Source organism: Trachypithecus francoisi, unplaced genomic scaffold, assembly GCF_009764315.1.
Source record: "Trachypithecus francoisi isolate TF-2019V2 unplaced genomic scaffold, Tfra_2.0 Lachesis_group2, whole genome shotgun sequence".
Taxonomy (NCBI): domain Eukaryota; kingdom Metazoa; phylum Chordata; class Mammalia; order Primates; family Cercopithecidae; genus Trachypithecus; species Trachypithecus francoisi.
In genome coordinates, this window is record NW_022681465.1 from 14,000,112 (window position 1) to 14,025,099 (window position 24,988).

The following is a 24,988-nucleotide window of genomic DNA, read 5'->3' on the forward strand; positions in this document are numbered from 1 at the left end:
TCCCAATGAGGAGGCTGAGAACTAGTGCCCTATTTTCAGTGTCTTAAGTCTCCCACGTTGTCACACACAGTGCACCACATATACAGCAGTGGCCAGTTACAGACAACGCCCTGATGTCCAAACCCTCAAAGTCAGCCCTCAGGATAACTGTGACGAAAGCAAAGTTAATCTTTAGCTCTTTTCTTCCATCCTTGTATCCTCTTTCTCCCTCCTGTTTCCCTCCTTCCATTGCATGAGCTTCCATGTCACGAGAGTAGCAACTGACTTAGGCCTACATGGCCTGAATCTCGATTGAGTGGGGCCTGAGGCTTATGCAAACTGAGGGGTCCATATTAAGAAAGAGAATAGAAAATTATGAACACAAAACCAAGTATTAAAGTGAATATTTAGAAAGAAAAAACAGAATACAACAAATTACAAATTTTTTTAAACAACAACACAAAATCCAGGTTTAAAAAAAGCAGCAAAATGTTTTAGTTAACTTCCTGAAGGACTTCCATATCAAATATACAGATGATATGGACAGATAATACATATAGATTATATAGATACATAGGTATGATTTGGGCCACAAACTTTTTGGCCCTCTCTTTATTCAACAACTTGGTAATATTTTCCAGAGCGAACACAAAAATAATTTAGTCCTTCCTTCAGCAGAGTTGACTGGAACTTGACTTTTATAATGGAGAGATGGAATGCAAAAAACACACAACTTCACAGAGAGGTGCATGGCTGTTTGCAGTACAGTTTACAGATTTGTACCCTACAAACACAGGAATTCTGATAAAGCCTATCATATACAATTCCTACCATAAAGGAAGAAATGTCTGGTGTGTTTACAGCTGTATCACTGCATTATCAGAAAGAGCCTTGATGGGAGAAAATTTCTGTTTTTGGTTGACAAGACTCCAATTTGCCACTTTGGGTACATCTGATGATTAAAGGTGTCTCTCATACACTGGCTTTCTGGCTTGTGCATTTCAAAAGTAGTCTCTCCTCCACGGAGCACGTGCTTCCATGCCCCACCTCCTAACACTATTGCACTGGGCATTACATTTCAACAAGAATTTTGGAGGGACACAACATTTAAACCACAACATTTTCCCCCCGGCCCCCCAGAATTCATGTCTTTCCCACATACAGAATACATTCATTCCACCCCAATAGTCCCAAAAGAACTCTGAACTGGTTCCAACTTCCACTTTAAAGTCTAAGTCCAAAGTCTCATATCAATAGCATCTAAATCAGAAGTGGGTGATATTCAAGGTATGATTCATGTGAACCTATGAAATCAAAGAAGTTATGTGCTTCCAAAATACAATTTTGGACAGACACAGGATAGACATCCCCCCTCCAAAAAGGAGTAATAGGAAAGAAGAAAGAAGTGACATGATGTGACCAAGTCCAAAGTTCAACAGGGCAAACAACATTAAACCTTAAGGCCGACTCCATCTCCCACCTTCTGGTCACTCTGGGGCAGAGGTTGGACCCCCAAGGTTCTGGACAGTCTGGCCCCATGGCTTTGCTGGGCACGCCCACAGGGCAGCTCTCACAGTTGGAGTCTTGTGCCTGCAGCTCTCTTAGGCCGATGTTGCACACTGATGGCTCTATAATTCAGGGATCTCAGGGGCAGCCCCAATCTCACAGCTTCAAGAGATATTGCCCTAATGTAGGCTCCTTGTGGTGGTCCCAACCCCACTGTTCTGCCAGACATTGACCTACTGGGGACTCTCTGTGGTGGTCCCGCCCCTGCAGCAGTTCTCTGCCCAGACTTCAATGCTCTCCAGGGTATCCTTTGAAATCTAGATGGAGACAGCCATTCCCCCACAGCTCATGCACTCTGTGTGCCTGCAGAGTTAGCATGAGGATACCACCAAGGTTTACCACTTGTTTCTTTTGGAGGGGTGGCCCTAGTGGAGCCACATCCATGGTGTTCTCTCCTGAACATGTTTTCTCACTTTTTACAGGCTAAGAATTTTCCAACTTTTTAGGTTCGGCTTCACTTTTTATTATAAATTCCATTTTTAATTTATTTCTCTCTTTTCATATTTTATTATAAGAGTCAAGAGAAGCCACACCACATCCTCAACATTTGGATTAGAGGTTTCTTTCATTAAATATTCTGCCTTTCACAAAACACTATGACACAAAAACAATTCAGCCAGGTTCTTTGCCACTTTATAATAAGGATGGCCTTTCCTCCAGTTTCCAGTAACATATTCCTCATTTCCATCTGAGACCTCATCAAATGACCTTTACTGTTCATATTTCTACCAACATTCTGCAGTCAAATCTCTACTCCTGAGCTATACCCCCTCTACCAACATTCTGATCACAACCACTTAAGCAATCTCTAAAAAGATACAGGCTTTTTCTACAGCTCTTCTCTTCTACACCCTCACCAGAATTACCCTTTATTTCCATTCATGGTAATGCAGACTTTTTCTAGCCTGCTCCTCCAAACTCTTCCAGCCTCTGCCCATTTCCCTGTTCTAAAGCTGCTTCCACATTTTCAGGTATGTGTTACAGCAGCACCCCACTTCTGGTACCAATTTCTGTCTTCGTTCATTTGGGCTGCTGTAGCAAAATACCTTAGATTGGATAATTTATAAATAATAAAAATATATTTCTGGCCGGGCGCGGTGGCTCAAGCCTGTAATCCCAGCACTTTGGGAGGCCAAGACGGGTGGATCACGAGGTCAGGAGATCGAGACCATCCTGGTCTACACGGTGAAACCCCGTCTCTACTAAAAAATACAAAAAACTAGCCGGGCAAGATGGCGGGTGCCTGTAGTCCCAGCTACTTGGGAGGCTGAGGCAGGAGAATGGCGTAAACCCGGGAGGCGGAGCTTGCAGTGAGCCGAGATCGCGCCACTGCACTCCAGCCTGGGTGACAGAGCGAGACTCCGTCTCAAAAAAAAAAAAAAATATATATATATATATATATTTCTAACAATTCTCCTTTTTTTTTCTTTTGAGACAGAGCCTCACTCTGTCACCCAGGTTGGAGTGCCATGGCTTGATCTTGGCTCACTGCAACCTCCACCTCCCAGGTTTAAGCAATTCTCCTGCCTCAGTATCCCATGTAACTGGGACTACAGGTACGTGCCACCATGCCCAGCTAATTTTTGTATTTTTAGTAGAGATGGGGTTTCATCATGTTGGCCAGGCTGGTCTGGAACTCCTGATCTCAGGTGAACGGTACTCACCTTGGCCTCCCAAAGTGCTGGGATTACAGGTGTGAGCCACCATCCCTGGCCTATTTCTCGCAATTCTAGAGGCTGGAAAGTCCAAGATCAAGATGCTGGCAGGTTTAGTGTCTGGCGAGGGCTCACTCTCTATTCCATCCATGGCACTTCATTGCTGCACCTCACATAGTGGAAGGGCTGATGGGACTAACAGACTTCCTTAAGCCCTTTATAAGGACATTACTCCCATTTATGAGAGCAGAGCCCTTGCAAGCTAATAATTTCTTAAAGGCCCCACCTCTTAATACTATTCCACTGAGGATTAAGTTTCAACATGAATTTGGGAGGGACACAGACATTCAAACCATAGAACTTTACTTTTGCAGATTTTACAAAAACACATGCACACTGAACACATTGCTTGGCCCTTCCCATGTAAGTGAAGGGCCCTGAAAGCCAAGCTTAAATAGCTCCAGTGTAAACCCAACTCTAGGCTACCCATTCTGAGTTGGGAAAGTGAATAACTTTTATTAAGTACCTTATCTCACCTTGTATTTTACATTTACTGACTCATTTTATTCTAAACATTATCTTATGAGGAAAGTAACAGCTCCATTTTATAAATTAAAATGCCTAGCATATTCTGAGAGGATAACAAAAATTGTCCAAAAAACTCTTGAAATGATTATTTCTAGTAAGGGAGCTAGTGGGCAGGGCTGGGATAAATACATGCTTTTAATTGCACACACATTCATACTGCTTGAGAATTTCTTTTCTTTTTTCCCCATGGCCATTGATTTCCTTTTTTTTTTTTTTTTCTTGAGACAGGGTCTCACTCTGTTACCCAGGCTGGAGTACAGTGGCTCAATCTCAGCTCATTGCAACCTCTGCCTCCCAGGTTCAAGTGATTCTCCTGCCTCAGCCTCCCACGTACCTGGGACTACAGACATGCACCCAGCTAATTTTTGTACTTTTAGTAGAGACGGGGTTTAGTAATATTGGCCAGACTGGTCTCAAGCTCCTGACCTCAAGTGATCTGCCCTCCTTGGCCTCCCAATGTGCTGGGATTATAGGCATGAGCCACAGTGACCAGCCTGCCATTAATTACTTTTTAAATTTTTATTTTACTGTAGTAAGAATATTTAACATGAGATCTACCCTCTCAACAAATGTTCAAGTATACATTATTGCAAACTATAGGTACAACATTGTACAACAGATCTCTAGGGCTTACTCATCCTGTTTAACTGAAACTGCGTGCCCATTAATTAACAACTCCCCACTTTCTGCTCCCCCAGCCCCTGGTCATTACCATTCCACTCCTTGCGTCTATGAATTTGAGTATTTTAGATATCTCACCTAAGTGGAATCATACATTATTTGTCTGGGACTGGCTTATTTTACTTAACTTCTTCAAGGTTGTTGCATATTACAGAATTTCCTTCATTTTAAAACTGAATAGTATTCCACTGTATGTACATGGCACATTTTCTTTATCCATTCATCTGTTGATGGACATTTAGGCTGTTTCCACATCTTAGCTCTTGTAAATAGTGCTGCAATAAATATGAGAACACTACTATCTCTTTGGGATCCTGATTTCAGTTCTTTTGGATAAATATCCAGAAATGAGGGGTGGCTGGATCATCTGGTAGTTGTATTGGTTAATTTTTTCAGAACCTCCATACTGTCTCCGGTAGCAACTGCAGCATTCTGCATTTCTACCAAGAGCGTGCAAGGGCTCTGGGATTTCCCCGTCTTTCTAGTACTCGCCCTCTGTTGTTGCTATTGTTTTATGATAGCCATTTTGACAAGTGTGTGGGAATACCTCATTGAGGTTTTGACTTTTAGATTAAAACACAATTTATCATGTATTTTAAAGGAAAAAAGAATTCACACTAACAGAGAAATTACTGATAATAGGTTCATGCATCATCATACTGTTATGGGTTGAACTGTGTCCCCTCAAAATATATTTGGAAACCCTAACCACTCCCAAAGTACTTCAAGGTGTGGCCTTCTTTGGAAATAGGGTCTTTGCAGATTTAACCAAGTTAAGATGAGGTCACTAGGGTGGGCTCTATCCAGTCTGACTGGTGTCCTTCTGAAAAGAGGAAAGTTGGACAGAGACGAGCACAGAGGGAGGGCAATGTGAGGACACAGGGAGAAAACAGCCATGTGACTGGGGTGACGCAGCTGGGAGCCAAGGAACACCTGGGGCCGCCAGAAGCTGGGACCAAGGCCCGGAGAAAAAGCCTTCAGAGTGAGGACGGCCCTTGCCAACACCTGGATTTCAGGCTCCTAACCTCCGAACTGTGAGAAAGTAACTTTCTGTTGCTCTATGGCACCCAGTTTGTGAAAATTTAGTGCTGCAGCCCTAGAAAATGAATGTGTTTCTCTCATGATAGTTAGGATGAGTTTGTTTTGTTTTTTTTTTTTTTGAGACGGAGTCTCACTCTGTCACCCAAGCTGGAGTACAGGGGCATGATCTCGGCTCACTGCAAGCTCCACCTCCCAGGTTCACACCATTCTCCTGCCTCAGCCTCCCGAGTAGCTGGGACTACAGGCACCCGCCACCACGCCCAGCTAGTTTTTTGTATTTTTAGTAGAGATGGGGTTTCACCGTGTTAGCCAAGATGGTCTCGATTTCCTGACCTCGTGATCCACCCGCCTCGGCCTCCCAAAGTGCTGGGATTACAGGCTTGAGCCACCGCGCCCGGCCGAGTATTTTTTTAATGTTTGTTGGCTGCCTGTATGCCTTCTTTTGAGAAGTGCTTGTTCATGTCCTCTGCCCACATTTTAATGGAGTTACTTGTGAAATACCATCTCATACCCATCAGAATGGCTTTTGTTAAAAAGCAAAAAAAAAAAAGAAAAAAAGAAAAAAAAAGACACATCCTGGCAAGGCTGCAGGGAAAAGAGAATGCTTATTAGAATGGGAATGTAAATTAGGCCAGCCACTGTGTAAAGTCGTCTGGAGATTTCTCAAAGAACTAAGAAGTGAGCTACCATTCAACCCAGCAATCCCATTACTGAGTATATACCCAAAGGAAAAGACATCAATCAACCAAAAAGACACATGCACTGGTATGTTCACTGCAGCACGGATTCACAATAGCAAAGACAATGAATCAACCCAGGTGCCCATCAGTGGTGAACTGGATAAAGAAAATATGGTACATACACTCCATGGAATACTACATAGCCATTAAAAAGAAAGCAAGCATGTCCTTTGCAGCAACATGGATACAGCTGGAGGCCATTATCCTAAGCAAACTTAACACAAAAACAGAAAACCAAATATTGCATGTTCTCACTTATAAGTAAGAGTTAAACATTGGGTACGCATGAACGTAAAGATGGGAACAACAGACACGGAGGACTACTCGGCGGGAGACAGGAGGAGAGTACAAGCACTGAAAAACTATTTATTGGGTAACATGCTGAGTACCTGGGTGAAGGATTCATTCATACTCCAAGCCTCAGCATCACACAATATACCTCTGTAACAAACCTGCACCTACCTCCTAATTCTAAAATAAAAGTTGGAAAAAAAGAAAAGTAATACAATTATCTTCCCTTGAGATACTTAGTTTTTTTTTTGTTTGTTTGTTTGTTTGTTTGTTTTGAGACGGAGTCGGAGGCTCGCTCTGTCGCTCAGGCTGGGGTACAGTGGTGCGATCTCGGCTCACTGCCAACTCTTCCTCCCGGGTTCACGCCATACTCCTGCCTCAGCCTCCTGAGTAGCTGGGACTACAGGCGCCCGCCACAACACCCGGCTAATTTTTTGTATTTTTAGTAGAGACGGGGTTTCACCGTGTTAGCCAGGATGGTCTCAATCTCCTGACCTCGTGATCCGCCCACCTCAGCCTCCCAAAGTGCTGGGATTACAGGCATAAGCCACTGTGCCCGGCCTAGATGAAAGGGATGACTTTAGTTTGGTAAAATTTGAAGCAAAAGAGAAGCTGAGGCGCCAATCACACTCTATACAGATAGCTAAGCACATTGTGTAAAGCAGATGCTGCCCACCACTCAGCCCATTAGACAGTTCATGCACCATCAAAGCCAGAATCAAGAACAAGCCCAATGGTGATCCAACTCTCTGCTGGTGTGAATTTTTTTTTTCTTTAAGACAGAGTCTTGCTCTGTCACCAGGTTGGAGTGCAGTGGCGCATTCTAGGCTCACTGCAAGCTCCGCCTCCCAGGTTCACACCATTCTCCTGCCTCAGCCTCCCGAGTAGCTGGGATTACAGGCGCCCACCACCACGCCCAGCTAACTTTTGTATTTTTAGTAGAGATGGCGTTCCACCATGTTGTCAGGATGGTCTCAATCTCCTGATCTCGTGATCCGCCCACCTCGGCCTCCCAAAGTGTTGGGATTACAGGCGTGAGCCACCATGCCAGGCCAGGAATTTTAATATCTTTGGCTATTTGTACAATACTGAAGAAAATCATTTAGAAAAAACAATTCAGATGCATATTTCTAGTGAAGTGCATATGTGTATCTTTTCATGGGTGTACATCTGAACAGATCATTATGTTTGGGGAGTTTTTTCGCTATCTGATGTTTTTATGTTTTTTCTAAGGTTAAAAATTAATCCCATAAATGTACTTTTAAAGATGACAATATCAAAAAGTTGGAAAATTTTGAGGCTGAGTTTACATAATTCTAAAACCAGATCAACTTGACTAAATTTAGTAACTTCAATGAGAAAAAAAAATGAAGTTTATTTATTTGGTTTGTCTGGCAAAACAACATGTGCTTAAATAGTATTTTGTAAACAATGTTTTATCACCAAGATATTACCATCATAAATATAGAACCATATTATCAAATACAGATACACACACACACAGTAGCTGAAAAAATCTACAAGTATTTTTGTTTAGCAGACCAGAGTTCCCACTAATGCCAGAAATTTGCAATGTCTAATAGAAGAATTTGAGTTTACTTTTTTAAAAGGATTTTCCTTACTTTAATTAATTTTAGGATCTACTTCTTGATATAATCTTTCAACTGTACTTATTTTTTATTAATAAATATATATTTATATTTGTTCAGAAAAGCCACTTCTGCAGAAATCAAAGAACAACTGTAAGTTGTGCTTATAAGAACAAAATCATTTTAAAGAAAATACAATTATAATTGTAATTGAAAACTGAGCAATAGATGTCTTTTTTGATAAACAAAAGAAGGTACAACTTAAAGTTCCAGTTGATACAGCACCTGGAACTTTTGAAGCAAAAAGGTTTTGTTTTTAATGACTAGCATTTTTATAGCATTTCTGATTGTCACCTAATAATAGAAATACATCATTCTTGTCATTTTTCATTTTGTCTTAATAGCAGTAAATTAATCTAACTGATCTATTTCTATAAATTATATTCTTGCTATTAATTATAAATCTGAAGAAGAAAATATCAGAGCTACATATAAAATTCTTAAAAATGTTTCCATTTGATAATAAATATTCCCTTACCAAAAAAGTTTGGGCCTGGGAGAATTTCATTTCTTGTTTTTTGATTGTGAAGAAAATGCATGTGCATTTTTCATCCTGTATTGATTTGAATAATAGAGATTCACTTATAATGTGAGCAGTACTTTGACTTCTTTGGTAGGTAAGACCTACCAAAATAATGGCAAATTAAAAGCCACTTAAGAGATTACCATTAGCCCTGGTCAGAAAGAAGACAAATTAGTTGTTCCTCCCTCTCACCTCTCTCTCATACTCCATTCATGACTTCTGAGGCAGAGAGTAGTTCCAAAGATGGTCACAAAAACATCCCATCCAACATGCTGGTCCTTCAGTGTGAGCTTGATATTCTTCCCATAGAGAAGTAGGGTCTCCACTTCTCAATAGGGAGTGGAGGAGAGACTGTCACTGCTTTGACAAATAGATTACAGCAGAAGTGACTTCCAAGGCTGGAAAGTGATGCAACCAAGACTTGTTCTCTGGAATACTCTCTTTGAAGCTTTCAGCCACCATGAAAGCAGCCCGCTGCCCTGAGGCCGCCCTGCTGGGAGCAGGCCCAAAGTGACCCATGTGAAGATACCACGTGGAGCTGTCTGAGATTATACAAAGAGAGACAGGTGCTGGATCAGCCCCAGCTATTCCAGCCTCCCAAGCCCCGCAGGAGAGACCCCCACGCCAGAACCACCCATCTCATCCCTTCCCCAGTTTCCTGACCTACAGAAATCGGAAGAGAGAATACAATGATCATTGCTATTTCAAGCTACTAACTTTGGGAGTAATCTGCTGTGCAGCAATGACATCGAGAACAAGCTCCAACTTTCTGGAACTTTCTCTTTCACTTGAAAAGAAATACTTCGAATATAGCTGCTTCGTGTCTGTTTAACTATCTTTTATTGTGAAACAGGGCCACCAAATCTAGGTAAAGAGTCCTCCTGGCCCAGCTGTTCCTTATCTGAAAGAGAAAAAGAGAGGAGAACCCTGGGAAATGTCAGGCCACGTGGAGAGCAAAGGGAGAGCTCAGTTACAGCCACCTTTCTCTGATGAGCTGTGGGCTAGCTAATTAAAGGCTTTTGCTGCCTAAACCAGAGAGGGGAAAGAAGGTAAAAGGCATGAGTATCAAACAACAGAATTGTTTTGAAATCCAAGCAATGTGGAGTCAGAAAGGCCGAGGAGTTAAAGCACCAGGAGTCCTTCTCTATTCCCTTTTTCCTATTAATAATGCATCTTGCGTTGCAAAAGTTATCACTACCCAATGGCAGCACCACACTGTGGTGCGAAGGTCTGGGTTTCATCACTGCACTTACAAGCTGTCTGACTTTGGACAAGCCACTTAACTTCTTTGAGCCTCTGCATTTTCATCATTGAAATGAAACAACCACACTTAGTGAGGTGAAAGGAAACTGCACAGGTATGTGGCATGCCTAGCACAGGGCAGGCCTTCAGAAACGATGACTACCTTTCCATCTTTCTTTTCTAGTATTGGTTCTGCTGCTCGTTAGCTGTGTGACTTTAGGAACCTGACTTAATCTCTCTGAGCTTTGGTTTAACTGTGAAATGATAGGTTGATCTAAATAGCCTCTCAATCTCCTTTATTACTTTCTTCCTTAGATTTCTGCAATCACCTCCTAACTTGTCTCTCCCTCTCTCGTCCCATCCTGTCCCAAACCATCCTGCACATGCTTCCAGGGTCACCGTGGTACTCAGTAATGCAGCTGAGATTTCAAGGATAAGTCCCAAAACTCAGCACACAAGCCTCTTCATGGTGGGACTTGAAAGTCCCTCTGCAGCCTCAGCCTCAACATACTTCTATGACTCTCTGCCGCTCCAGCTGCATCAAACCACTCAGTAGCCCACCAGTGGCAAGCCCTCTATTCCTTTGCCAGCCTCTTCCCCTTCGCCACATTGTTACCTTCCATTTTATCATCTAGTCTCAACTCAAGCATCACCTTCCAGAAAGCCCTCTTTTGACTCTCCCAGGCAGGAGTCTGTTCTCCAGCTTTCTGTGACAAAAACAGTCCAGTGAATGCTTCCAACCTAGAACTTAACATAATCATTGAAATGACCTGTTTCTTCCAGCTCAGTTTTAACCTCCCTGAGGGCAGGGATTTGTCCATCTTTCATCTCATTATCCTCAACATTACAGGAGCACAATAAGAAAGGTTTGTTGGACACAGAATGCTGAGCAGACAACATACTTGAACGCTGTTGTGCCTGTGTCCAGAAATTCACACCACTTCAGCTCCTTGAGGGGTTAACAGACTTTGGACATCCTAACTTGCGTCAGCTGATGAGGAAAATCTTCAAACTGCAGCACCTGTGTTCCTTTTATGTCATCCTTGCACAATCGATTGATAAGTTTTGGTAAAAGACTTTTTGGAAGACCAAAAATGTGATGTTTTATTTCTCTTCCTTATATGCTGGAGTTTGCATCTTAAATTCACATCCAGAATCAGCTTTGTGTGTTAAAGGACAAAACTCCATGAACAAAAGCACACAGGTAATTTTCTAGCATGGAAGAGGCTGAGAATGAGTCTGGAGGGAAAATGGAAAAACAGGGCAGGAGGGGTGTCCCACACCCGAGAGCTGGACAGGGCTGGCAGGATGAAGGAGGCAGCCAGAAGGCAAAACCAGCAGGGACAAGGGACTCAGCCTCGTGGGGATCACTCCCAGGGAAGCTTATTCCATTCCTCAAGTCCTGATTCCTGCAGCCCCCTGTTCCAAACCCACCCCCCTTGCAGACCCACACCTTTCATCTTGCTTCTTTCCCTCCCCACACCTCTCCACACCCAACCCTGGCGTTGTGTTCCCATCACCCACTATTCAAAAAGACGAAGTGGGCAAGAGTCCGGGCCTTCGCTCTGAATGACTTGAGTTTCAGTTCAACCCTGACATATACTTGCTCCGTGCCCTTGAGCCAATCTTGAGCTTTAACCTCTTTGAGCCTCAATTTTCCCACCTGTAAAATCCAGTTTACATACCAGCACAAGGCTATAATAGGTATTAACTGAGATGATCTTGACAAACTGCTTAGCACAGTAGGGTAGTCAGCTCAGGCCACCATAACAAAATCCCACAGATTTGGTGCTTAAACACCAGAAATTTGCTTTCTCACAGTTCTGGAGGCCACAAGTCCAAGATCCAGGTTTGGTTTCTTCTGACGCCTCTCTCCTTGGCTTGCAGATGGCTACCTTCTCGCTGGGTCCTCACGTGGTCACCCCTCGGTCTCTGTGTGTCTGGGTTCTAATCTCTTCTTACAGGGACACCAATCATATTGGATTAGAGCCCACACATATGAACCTCATTTGACCTTAACTACCTCTTTAACGGCCCTATCTCCAAATACATTCCAAGGTACTGGGGATTTAGGAATTCAATGTACAAACTTGGAAAGGGCATAATTCAGCCCATAACACATAGTAAGCACTTAAGCTGTGGTACCTACCAAAACCTGCCTTGTCAGTTACAATGCTGATGTCCTTTTACTGAACTCTAAGTGCTGTGGGCTGACAGGAGGGCTTGGTCTTTTTTATTCTCTCTTATTGGTGATCCCCCAGGCTCTATTTGGTCCTCGGCTCTGGCTGCAGCATCATCTCCTCCTGCCTTCTGCTGCTGTCTCCACAATGGGCTCCACTCCGAGCCTCCAATGGCCTTGGGTCTTCTCAGAGATCATTTCTTCTGGCTGGATGGATCTGTTCCTCCTCTAGCCTCTCCTGGTCTCTTTCTGGCTGTGGACCAGGCCTTTCATGACCTCTCCATAGCCCCATAAGGCTGTCAGCTCCACCCAGGCGAGGACTCGTGTCTGTTTCTTCCCTGACATATCCTCATCCCCAACACAGTTCCTGGTACTTAGTCGATCTTCCTTTGGGGAACACTGCCAGAGCCAGCAATGATGCCATTCTCCAAGCTAGGCCTTGCCTGGTTTCTGTGTAATGAACAATCAGATGGACACCACTGCACCACTGGCTCTTTCATTGTGTAGCCAACAGGTGAAACAGTGTTCAGAAATGATCCACAGAGCTTTCAGCTTTCCAAGAGTATGACTTTATTTTTTTTTTCCAAGGTCCAAGCAGTCCAGAAAAGTCACACCCACTCCCTGGGGTGGATGCAGAGCTGAGGCCACATCCCCACAGCCAAGCCCTGCTGGCCCAATGTGGAAGCTGCTTCAAAAAAGAAAGATGTTCTCATATTCTGACTCTTGGTGTTACCTCCTCAGAGGAGAAATGATGACCTGAGTCTGATCATAATTCTATTATCTCATAATTCTATTACCCCATCTGGGATAGGTACAATGGCAGGCTTTCTCTATTAAATAGATATTAAAATAGCATAAGCTTTGCATAGATTCCTCACAAGAATCTGACAATTATCATATGTACTCTCCTTTGTCAATACACTGACTCCATCTCCTGGAAGGCAGGCCACTGATCTTGCTGTAGGATACCCAAAAACAGTGGGCAGCAGTCACAATTTGTTCATCTCATTTGGTCCTCACAAAAAAGAGGGGAAGCATCATTAATTGTGTAATGAATGTTAGGAGAGCTCCAGGGTCCTAAAGGGGAATTTGAAAAAAAAGGTCTGCCAGAGAGCACGCAGTATGTAGGCCAGGTGCAGTGGCTCAGGCCTGTAATCCCAGAATTTTGGGAGGCCGAGGTGAGCAGTTCACCTGAGGTCAGAAGTTCGAGACCAGCCTGGCCAACAGGGCAAAAACCCGTCTCTACTAAAAACACAAAAGTTAGCCAAGTGTGGCAGCACATGCCTATAATCCCAACTACTCGGGAAGCTGAGACAGGAAAATCACTTGAACCCAGGAGTCAGAGGTTGCAGTGAGCCAAGATCGCGCCATTGTACTCCAGCCTGGGCAATAAAGGGAGAATCCGTCTTAAAAAAAAAAAAAAGAAAGAAAGAAAAGAAAGGCATGCAGTATGTATTTTAGAAGGAAGGAAAGAAGGAAAAAGAAGATGAGGGAGGGAGGGGGAAAGAGGAAGAAATGAGAGAGGGAAAGAAGATGGAAGGGAGAGAGGAGGGAAAGAGGAATAAATGAGGGAGGGAGGAAGGGAGGGAGGGAGAGAGGGAAGGAGAGATGAATGAAGGAAGAAAGGAGGAGGGTGGCCAGGTGCGGTGGCTCAGGCCTGGTAATTCCAGCACTTTGGGAGGCCAAGGCAGGTGGGTCACTTGAGCCCAGGAGTTCAAGACCAGCCTGGGCAACATGGTGAAACCCTGTCTCTACTAAAAATACAAAAAATCAGTAGGGCTTGGTGGCAGGCACCTGTAATCCCAGCTACTCAGGAGGCTGTGGTATGAGAATCACAGGAGAATCGAGAATTGCTTGAATCCTTGGAGGCAGAGGTTGCAGATTGTACTACTGAACTCCAGCCTGGGCAACAGAGCAAGACTGTGTCTCAAAAAAAAAACAAAAACAAAAACAAAAACAAAAGAGGGAGGGCGAAGGCAGTGACGAAAGGAAAAATGGAGGAAGAAAAGAAGAAAGGAAAGGTCATATTCCCCAGAGCCTTTCCACAGTACTTCAAACATAGTAGGTACTTAATAAGTATTTACTGAATTCAACTGAACTGCCCAGGTATCTGTAATACCATTTTCTCAACTCCAGCTTCACTTTCTAAGCATTTTCTCTAGAGAGAGATAAATAGAAAAAGAAAGCATTCATTCCACCAGTTCTATGCCCTTCACCCCACTCATGGGGCCTGGCCCGTGGCCGGGCTGCCCCTGCAAGGACAGGACAAACTGATCCATGCCCTGTCTCAAAGCTGGTTTCCTGGCAGGACTGTAACTCAACGGTCTGGGAAATACAAATATCCCTAGCAGGTAACTTACTCTTGAGTTGAAGCCGTTGGTTTTTATTCATAAACAAAGTAATGAGTGAGCAGTTGCTGACTCTTTTTTTTTTTGTCTGTTAAAAGGAAGACCATAAGAAGTAAAGCCAAATGCAAACAGAACAGAGGTATAAATAAACAGGTGCTCTGGTGAGTGCCAGGAAAGAGCTTAGCGTGACTAAAGGAGAAAATGTAACAGGTAAACTTCCTCCTAGCATTTCTTATGCAGCAGGAATCAATTCCTCAAAATAGCCATACTCACTGTATCCTTTTCCCAATACCGAGACATGCCTCAGCCACACCATTACCAGGCACCTGGGGAAACACAAGGAACCCTGTCTTCCTGTGAGAATAGAACGTTCTGTGAAAGTCACATTTCAGGGATGCAACAATTTCTACACCTTCTATTTGCTTGAGGGTCTATTTGCTTCTATCTTTTCTGAATAATATAACCACAAAAATCCATATTTACAGAATGGATGATAAATCATTAGGGCTACCAAAATCCTTTCCAAATCAATCTTGGACTAGGGGCACTAACGTGCCAGTGATGAGGGTTAAGAAAATCAAGCAGTACAGGAAACAGAGGGCTGAGCCATGGGTTTGTTTCATGGTTGCTGGTCTTCACTTTGATCTGCACCTGCTCATTTACCACCACCATACTTCCAACTTAAGTCAAATGGGGATTGCTTACTTAGCTGAGGAGAGCAAGAGCTGTAAAACAGTGTTAACAAACATGTGACCCGAGTGAATAGAAAACAGAAAATATTTACCAAAGGATGCCAAGTGTGTCTTAGAAGAAGAATGTTGTGCAAACATTTCTGAGGTCACTATTCTTTATAATTTTTTTCTAACTATAAATTATGTATGTATAAAATCTGTATATTTATTATAGAAATGTTAAAAGTAAAGAAAATTAAAATCCTCTTTAATGCCACTAGCCAGAGATAATCAGTATCAATATTTTGGTGTATGTCCTTTTATTCTGCTTTCCATAGATATTTATATACCGCTTTTATTTTCATAAAATTGGAACCTATTGCTTCAATAATTTACTTTCTTCACTCATTAATTGTAAACATTTTCCCATGTTATTAAACATTTTCCAGTAACACTTGGAGGGAGGGGAGAGGTCTTTATAAATGTAATAGGTAAAAAGAGGTACATCAATTTAATTTCCTAGTTTACAATGGGAAGTTAAATAAGAGATATTTCATAATTTTCAAAGTTCTTTAAGTTCAACTTGAACAGACCAAGAGAAAATTAGAGGCAAAGAGCATAGCGCTGAAACCTGAAAGCAAGCATAATTAATAAAATATAAGAACCCAGATGAAAGTTAATAGCCATGCTTTATATCCTTCAAGGGGAAAACTTGGTAAATTTATGTAAGATTGCATTATATATGGATTTAAAATTAAGACATATAAAAAAGTCATTGGTTTATTGGTATTAGAAATAACAATGTCATCTGTCATTTTAGGGTCACCATTTTCTTTGACAGAAAATGAGAACAGTCACTTGAAATACTAAAAAGAGCTAATGAGTATGTCTTCAATAAACACAAAATATAGTGAAAATTCCAAGTATTTATGATGTAAATTATATGAAAATAAGAATATTAATATATGTCTACCATAAAGGGATGCACACAAGAATAAAAGCCAATTTTGAGCAAGGTAAATATTTACAGAGAGGAGGAAAATGCTGAAGTATTATTTGCATAATGTAGATACATTGCTCTTAATTCAATAAGTATAAATTTATATCTTTAAAATCAGGACAAAGTGCATATTGTATCGATTAGCATAATAGTTATATGACTATAGTGTACCTGATGAAAATATATATGAATGCAATCGTCCTTGAAGATAAATGCAAAAACAAGTACTGTACTTGGATGATTCTTCAGTCCACAATATTCACTTGAAAAAAAAGAAAATCCAGACTAATGAAATGAAAGCTGATTTAACTGTACAGCGTGAGTTTCCAGCTGCACCCGCTCCGATGCGCACCGAGGCAAATATAAGAGACAGAAAGAATCCACCCAGAGGGGCTTTCTCTGTACACCATACCCCTCCCTCTCTCCAGGGGAACTCAACATTCGCTTTTGTCCAAACACAAAGGCTAATGAGAGCTGGAAACAGCCAACAAACGACAGACACAAAAGCGACCTTTGTCACACCTGGATATCTCTAATGCTCGCTATGGGACAATAGGTGGCTCAGGTCCACGTCGCAGACAACCAATGGCCTTTATAGCATCAAGAGGAAGAGGAGGAAGTCCCTGAACTTACTGCGTTCTGCATTTTGGGGTGCCCTGGTGGGCGTGATTGACAACTACCACCTGGAGAAAAAAACGTGTAAAACTCCAGAAACAGCAGTCCCAGCCCCAAAAGGTCAAGAACGTGCTTTGGGCCCCCAAGCTCTGAAAACCCCGAACCAGAAGCCGAGACCCTCCCTGGCCACTGCCGCCAACCTCGGAAACCAGAGAGCCCCGAGCCTCTCGGCCGCGCATGCGCCGCGGCGGCACTGACTGGGCGTGGAGGCCGCGTGGCCAGAGCGCGCACAGTACCAGCTTGTCCATGGCGTTGCGCTGCGGCGCTCCGCAGAGACTCGTAGCGCGCTGGCCGCGGTCCTCAGGTGCAGGGAGGACCCCGCCGCCGCCACCGCCGCAGCCGCCGCTCCCTGCCCTCGGCTGCTCCCCGGAGTCCGCTCAGTCCGCCCGGCTCGCCGGCTGTTTGCGGCTCCTGCCGTTGCCATGGCGACGGGCAATGCTTCGCTTGGGCCGGGCCCCCACCCCTAGCGCCGCGCGGCGGCGCTTCCCGGGCTCCGGCTCTCGAGCCATTTGCACCCTCGCGAGCTCGGAGCCGGCTCCAGTTCAGGGGAAGCCCAGAGCTTCCGGCCTGCAACGGGATCCCAGATGCCGTTTCTTGACTATTTTCCATTAGGTTTCTCTTAGCTCTTCCCTGATTGTTTAGCATTTGTTTGAATGCGGCATTTTGAGTGTTTCTAGCTTTAGGAGGAAAAAATAATTCAACATGAAATTTGGAAGATTTCGACATTAATTCGCACAGTCTTGATTATTAGTCTTAGATTGTAAGTTTTAGATTTTTCTCATTGCTTCCGTATCTGGTACCTTCACAGCTGTTTCTCCAGCTAAGACCTCAATAGAAACGTTTAACTTTGAGTTTTAATCTATAGATGATAAAGATAACTTTCTAAATACTGTACACCCATCAGAATAATACCTCATTGGCATGTATGAATTCCAAGGAACTTTGCCTTAAAACACCTTCGAAAGAAATTTGAATAGAAATATTTCATAATCTGCAAAATCTCTCTCATCTGGGCCAGCACTGTCCAATAGAAATATAATGCCCGACACATGTGAAAGTTTATGTTTTCAGGAGCCACATTTTAAAAAGTAAAAGAAGCAGGTGAAATTAATTTTAATAGTACGTTTCAGTTTCTTCATTCATTAATGAATAAAGTCATTACTATGTTTCAGCCAAAATATTATTTCATTATGCTACCAATATAAAAATTACCCATGAGACATTTTACATTCTTTTATCATACTAGTCCTTGAAATCTGATGTGTATTTTACACGTACAGCACATCTCAGTTTGGACTAGCCACATTTCAAGTGCTCAATGGCCAGTGTGACTGGTGGCTACTATATTGGTCAGAGCAGATCCACTAGGCCATTGCTTTCCAACCTTTTTGGCACCAGGGATTGGTTTCATGGAAGACAATTTTTCCACAGATGGGACAGGGGGTGGTTTCCGGATGATTCAAGCACATCACATTTATTGTGCACTTTATTTCTATCACTATTACATTGTAATATATAATGAAATAATGATACAACTCACCATAATGTAGAATCAGTGGGAACCCTGATCTTGTTTTCCTGCAACTAGATGGTCCCATCTAGGGGTGATGGGAAACAGTGACAGATCATCAGGCATTAGATTCGCATAGGAGTGTGCAACCTAGATCTTTCCCATGGGTGGTTCACAATAGCGTTGGTGTTCCTGTAAGACTCTAATGCCCTGGCTGATCTGACAGGAGGCGGAGCTCAGGCGGTAATGTGAGCCATGGGGAGTGCCTGTAAATATAGATGAAGCTTCTTTGGCTTATCTGCCTCTCACCTCCTGCAATGAGGTCTGGTTCCTTAACATACCATGGACCTGGGTTGGGAACCCCTGCACTAGACTATGAACTCTAGGAAGACCAACCCCAGATCTCCATGAGGTGGGGAGGATTGCATTTGCTCATCAGGCCTACTAAATATCTGATTAACTTTTTTTTTTTTTTTTTTTTTTGAGACAGAGTTTCGCTCTTGTTGCCCAGGCTGGAGTGCAATGGCACAATCTCAGCTCACCGCAACTTCCACCTCCCAAGTTCAAGTGATTCTCCTGCCTCAGCCTCCCAAGTAGCTGAGATTACAGGCGCCCACCACCATGCCTGGCTAATTTTTAGTGGAGATGGGGTTTCATCATGTTGGCCAGGCTAGTCTCGAACTACTGACCCCAGGTGATCTGCCTGCCTCCACCTCCCAAGGTGCTGGGATTACAAGCGTGAGCCACCATGCCCAGCGTTTTTTTTTTTTTTTTTTTTCAGTTGAGACAGAGTCTCTCTTTGTCACCCAGGCTGGAGTGCAGTGACACGATCTTGGCTCACTGCAATCTCCACCTCCCAAGTTCAAGTGATTCTCCTGCTTCAGTCTCCTGAGTAGCTGGGATTACAGACGCATGCCACAAAGCCAGGCTAATTTTTATATTTTTAGTAGAGATGGGGTTTCACCATGTTGGCCAGACTGGTCTCGAACTCCTGACCTCAGGTGATCCCCCCCACCTCTGCCTCCCAAAATGCTTGGATTACAGGCGTGAGCCACTGCGCTGGACCCTGATTAACTCTTGAACAAGTGATCCCATTCTTAGCAGAGGGGGCAAAAATCCTTAAGTGGCAAAAACGCTCTTCAAAAACTGAGAAAAGTAGAAAGACATTCCAGCCATTTGCTTTTGTAGGCAGTTTGTGTAACTTTGCCCTGTGACAGGTCTCGTGTTAGCCTGAAGAGGAAGCCAGCCTGGGACTCAAGGTTGCTGGGGTCCTTGCTGCTGTCAGGGAATGCACAGTGTCATTGTCCTGCCTCCCTCACTAGAATATCATCAGAGTTCAGTGTAACCCTCATTATCACCTTAGAAGCTTTTAGAACCAAGCCCTCAAGAAAACAGTGTTTGTTTTAACAGAGATAAAAACTGCTTGGTCGAAGTAGTCAAAGTATGCAGCTTCAGGGGAAAAGTCTGTCCACAGAGGGCAGGTGTAAGAAGGGGACATGTGAGCTAATACTTGTCTAGGTAATTTTGTGTATTAGCTCATTTTATCTTAAAACATCCTGTAATTTGGCCATTATCATCAGTGCCCCCACCTGTTACAGATGAGACACAGAGAGAGATGAAGTGACCTCCCCGAGGCTACATAAGCAGAAGAGTAGAAGGAGCTGGGAGTCCTGACCATTTGATTCCACCTGGTGCCTCTGGACTCTATTGAGATGACAGACAGTAGTGAAGGTGAGGAGGGGGGTTGACGGAGGGCCATCTTCAGGGAAGCTTCTGTGTCGGGCGCTTCTGTGCCGACACGGGTCTTTCTGATTTCCGAAAGAAACCGGGGGTAAAACTGGGCTAATACAATCTTACAGTTCCCTGATCTGTGTCTTTTTAGGCAAAATGTGACCTACACTTTTTTGTCTTTGATGTTCCCTTTCTGCTAAAAGTCCTTCACTCCCAGAAAGACGTGTGCTGTTTAGGATCCCCAAGCTAGAGTGGACTTTCTTGGGTCTGGCCTGGGTTTCTGAGCTTCCCCAGCCATCCTGGTCTACCACTAATACTTATCGACTCCCTCCCCCGGGCACTACCCCCATAAGACCCCCTTGTGGCTTTCCTGCTAATATTATAGATTAATTTCTGCAGTGAGAAATTGTTGGTCAGAACAAGACAGCTGGCTCAGGTAGCTCTCACACCCTTCCTACAGTCATACTCATAAACTTGACCTTCTGGAGATGGATTCAGCTCAGTGATGGGAACCTTGAGTGAGATGACTGGCTGGTGGGGAAGGAGCTTGCAGGCTCCTTTGATCTTGGCTGTCCAGACCATGGCTGGAAATGATCCTACCATTGAAAGAATTAGACTAAACTGCTTCAGGAAATAATTCCATTTCTTTCTTTTCCTAAAAACAAATTTTTTTCTTTATTATTTTTTTTTTAAGATGGAATCTTGCTCTGTGGCCCAGGCTGGAGTGCAATGGTACAATCTCAGCTCACTGCAACCTCTGCCTTCTGGGTTCAAGCAGTTCTCCTGTCTCAGCCTCCCAAGTAGCTGGGACTACAGGCATGTGCCACCACACCCAGCTAATTTTTGTATTTTTAGTAGAGACGGGGTTTGGCCAGGCTGCTCTTGAACTCCTGACCTCAAGTGATCCACCTGCCTTGGCCTCCCAAAGTGCTGGAATTACAGGCCTGAGCCACCATGCCCAGCCTTCTAAGAAAGTTTTAAAGTAAGCCTCAATCTAAAACCTCCACTCAACTGGTCTTTTAACAAGAGATTTATCCTTGGTGCCTTCATTGCCTAGCACACAGTAGGTGCTCAGAAACAACTCTTGAATTTTAGAAGACTAAATAATTGGACACATGAGATTTCTTTCTTGTCCACCCACATAGACATGAAGACTAATCACAGAGAAGCATAAAATTTTAGATCTAAGAATAACCAATTGAGATTATGTTTTATTTTATAGAAAAGACTATCACTTTATGAAGCTAGGTGCAGTGGCTCATGCCTGTAATCCCAGCACTTTGGGAGGCTGAGGTGGGCAGACCACGAGGTCAGGAGTTGGAAACCAGCCTGGCCAACATGAGGAAACTATACCTCTACTAAAAACACGAAAATTAGTCAGGTGTGATGGCGCACACCTATGATCCCAGCTACTCAGGAGACTAAGGCAGAGAATTGCTTGAACCCAGGAGGTGGAGGTCGCAGTGAGCCGAGATCGTGCCATTGCACTCCAGCCTGGGCAATAGAGCAGCACTAAGTCTCAGAAAAAAAAAACGAAAAGAACGAAAAGAAAAGAAAAGATGATCATTTTATTAAAAAGAAAACAAAGACTGACTAACTGGAGGTCCCATAGCTATTTATTGACTGAAACAGGACTAGAAACCAAGTTTTCTTTTGTGCTGTGTTTTAATACATTTTAAGGCTTTACAATCATACATTTCATTCTCTAGGTCTGATTTTCAGGATTACGGAGCTTTAAAGTGCTCTCTTAGCTCCTTGGCCCTCCATACAATTCATCATTTTTCCCATTATTACAATCATATAATAGTGACCTCTTTCTATTTTGCAAAAGAGAGACAGAGATTACTAAATAAAATTTTGTTGACTGTTTTACTTTCATAATTTTGGGGGAAAACTTTTGTTGCCTGTCATAAACTGTGGGCTAGCAAGTGTCAACATACAATGAAGGAATTAATCAGTTCAAAAATCAATATTCATTCACGTGATCAACTTGGCAGCGGCAGAAGTCACTGTTTGTTGGCTCATCCATCCACGTTTCAGTGTCTTTGCCTGCCTCTAGCAGAGCAGAGCAACAGGAAACTGTCACTATTTCCCAGTCACCCTCACAGCTGTGGGTGCTGTGACATGATTCTGGCTTAAATGACAGTCTACTAGGGCCCCTGGGAATCCTTTTGCTTTCCTGATGAAAGAGGCAGACCCAGCTGTCTCTTTCACACCTTCTTCCAGCTGGAACTTGGCCCTGATGCCTGGAACTGTTGCAGTCAGCTGTATTATAACCATGAGGGCAAAACCATTCAAATTACAGAAATGATAGCCTTGACATCTCTAAATCTCTAAACCAGCAATAACAGGTGCCTGTCCCAAACCCACTTGTTACGTGGGGAAACTGAACCCCTGTCTATTTAAAGCGTTGGCAATTATGTTTTCTCTTGCCCAAAACTAAAAACATTCCTAATCAATACAGCAACTATCAACTATTCTCAGGTATTTTTGTGGGTCAATTTTATTTTACAAATATAAGACTTTTAAGTTGTATAAGCAGAGGTTCATTTCACCACCATCCCAACCTTACAGGAGGACGGGTGGCATGAGTTAAACAAGCAGTGAATAAAATCTCAAATTGGTTTGGTTCAAGTCCACCCAAGGACAGATGCTGGGTGAGTGGCATCTCTTCCCCTCCATGACTGCCCCCAGCTCCCTGGGTGTCCAGAATCCCACTGTCTGCTTTGGAGGTAAGGGATAAGATGGCTTTCAAGTGTCCCTGGATGCTGAATCAGGAATGTCTACTCCATGTCAATAAGATAAGCTTGCAAAGTGTCCAGGCACAGGAAGGCATCAGTGTTGTATGAGCAGATGCCCAGGCATTGGCCCTCCTTGGGATGCTTTGCCTGATGGTGATGAGCAGGGCTGCAGGCAGGCTCCCCTCCTTATTCACAGATGCTCCTTTAAGGATCTGTGGCTGATGATGAACAGCACTCTTTGCAGGCACCCTTTTCCTGCTGGTCATTGTGGTCCACAAGTTCACGGGTAGTATCCTCAGGTTCCTTTAGCCACTTGGCCGCTCAGTCTGCTACTCCCAGTCTCTCCCAGCCCTGTTTTCCTGCTGATAACAGCTAAGAACTCCATGACATGTGCCATGGCATCCAGGCTGCTACTGCCATGCTGCCTTCCACAGATGAGTGGTTCCAAAAGGCACTATGGTGGGTATTTGTCCTCTTTGACTGATGGCCATCCACATCTCCTTCTGCACTTGGAGAATTTCCTCCCAAGCAGAGCCCTCCATCCCTCATAGAAACTAAAAGTACCAAGTGCATGCTTTCCTAGGCACACTTACGCCTAGGGCATCATCATGTGACCCAGACATGACTAATCAAATGCACCCACCTTGGACTTGAATCAGGACCCCAAAACACGGGACAGTAGAGAGTATTTTCTGACCAAGGTGGCAGTAGCAACAGTGGCATTGAGTTTGCAAGGACAGCTGGGGCAGCAGTAGCCTCTAAGTCGCATGTCCAGGAGCCAGTATGGGTTGTAGCAATGTCCTCAGCACACTGGTTTCATGGCAGGATGTCTGACTGTGCTCTTGGGTGTAAATGACACATCCACCTGGCTGTTTTCCAAGCCTCATCATTCAGTGTTATCAACTATTCTGAGCTGCCTGTTATCCTTTTAATAAATTCTTTTTTTTTTTTTTTTTGGTTCAATCAGTGATGGTCAGTCTCTATTGTTTGCAATTAAGAATCCTGATGCATTTGCTTTTGGCAATTTCATTGTAAAATCTTTGCCCACACCTCTGTACTGAATGGTATTGCCTAGATTTTCTTCTAGGGTTTTTATGGTTAGGGGTTTTACATTTAAGTCTTTAATCCATCTTGAGTTAATTTTTGTATAAGGTGTAAGGAAGAGGTACAGTTTCAGTTTTCTGCATATGGCTAGACAGCTTTCCCAGCACCATTCATTACATAGGAAATTCTTTCCCCATTGCTTGTTTTTGTCAGGCTCGTCGAAAATCAGTTGTTGTAGATATGTGGTCTTATTTCTGAGATCTCTATTCTGTTCCATTGGTATATGTGTCTATTCTGGTACCAGTACCACACTGTTTTGCTTATTGTAGACTTGTAGTATAGTTTGAAGTCAGGTAGCATGATGCCTCCAGCTCTGTTCTTTTTGCTTAGGATTGTCTTGGTTATACAGGCTCTTTTTTGATTCCATATGAATTTTAAAGTAGTTTTATCTAATTCTGTAAAGAGTGTCAATGGTAGTTTGATGGAAATAGCATTGAATCTATAAATTACTTTGGGCAGCATGGCCATTTTTATTATATTGATTCTTCCTTTCTAAAAGGATGGAATTTTTTCCATTTGTTTGTGTCCTCTCTTATTTCCTTGAGCAGTGGTTTGTAGTTCTCCTTGTAGAGGTCCTTCACATCCCTTGTTAGCTGTATTCCTAGGTATTTTATTTTCTTGGTATCAATCGTGAATGGGAGTTCATTCACGATTTGGCTCTCTGCTTGCCTATTATTGGTGTATAGGAATGCTTCTGATTTTTGCACATTGATTTTGTATCCTGAGACTTTGCTGAAGTTGCTTATCAGCTTAAGGAGTTTTTGAGATCATGTCCTTTGCAGGGACATGGATGAAGCTAGAAACCATCATTCTCAGCAAACTAACACAGGAACAGAGAACCAAACACTGGGTGTTCTCTCTCCTAACTGAGAGCTGAACAATGAGAACACATGGACACAGGGAGGGGAACAACACACACCCAGGCCTGTCGGGGGGTGGGGAGGGAGAGCATCAGGATAAATGGCTAATGTATGTGGGGCTTAATACCTAGGTGACAGGTTGATAGGTGCAGCAAACCGCCGTGGCACATGCTTACCTATGTAACAAAACCTGCACATTCTGCACCTGTATCCC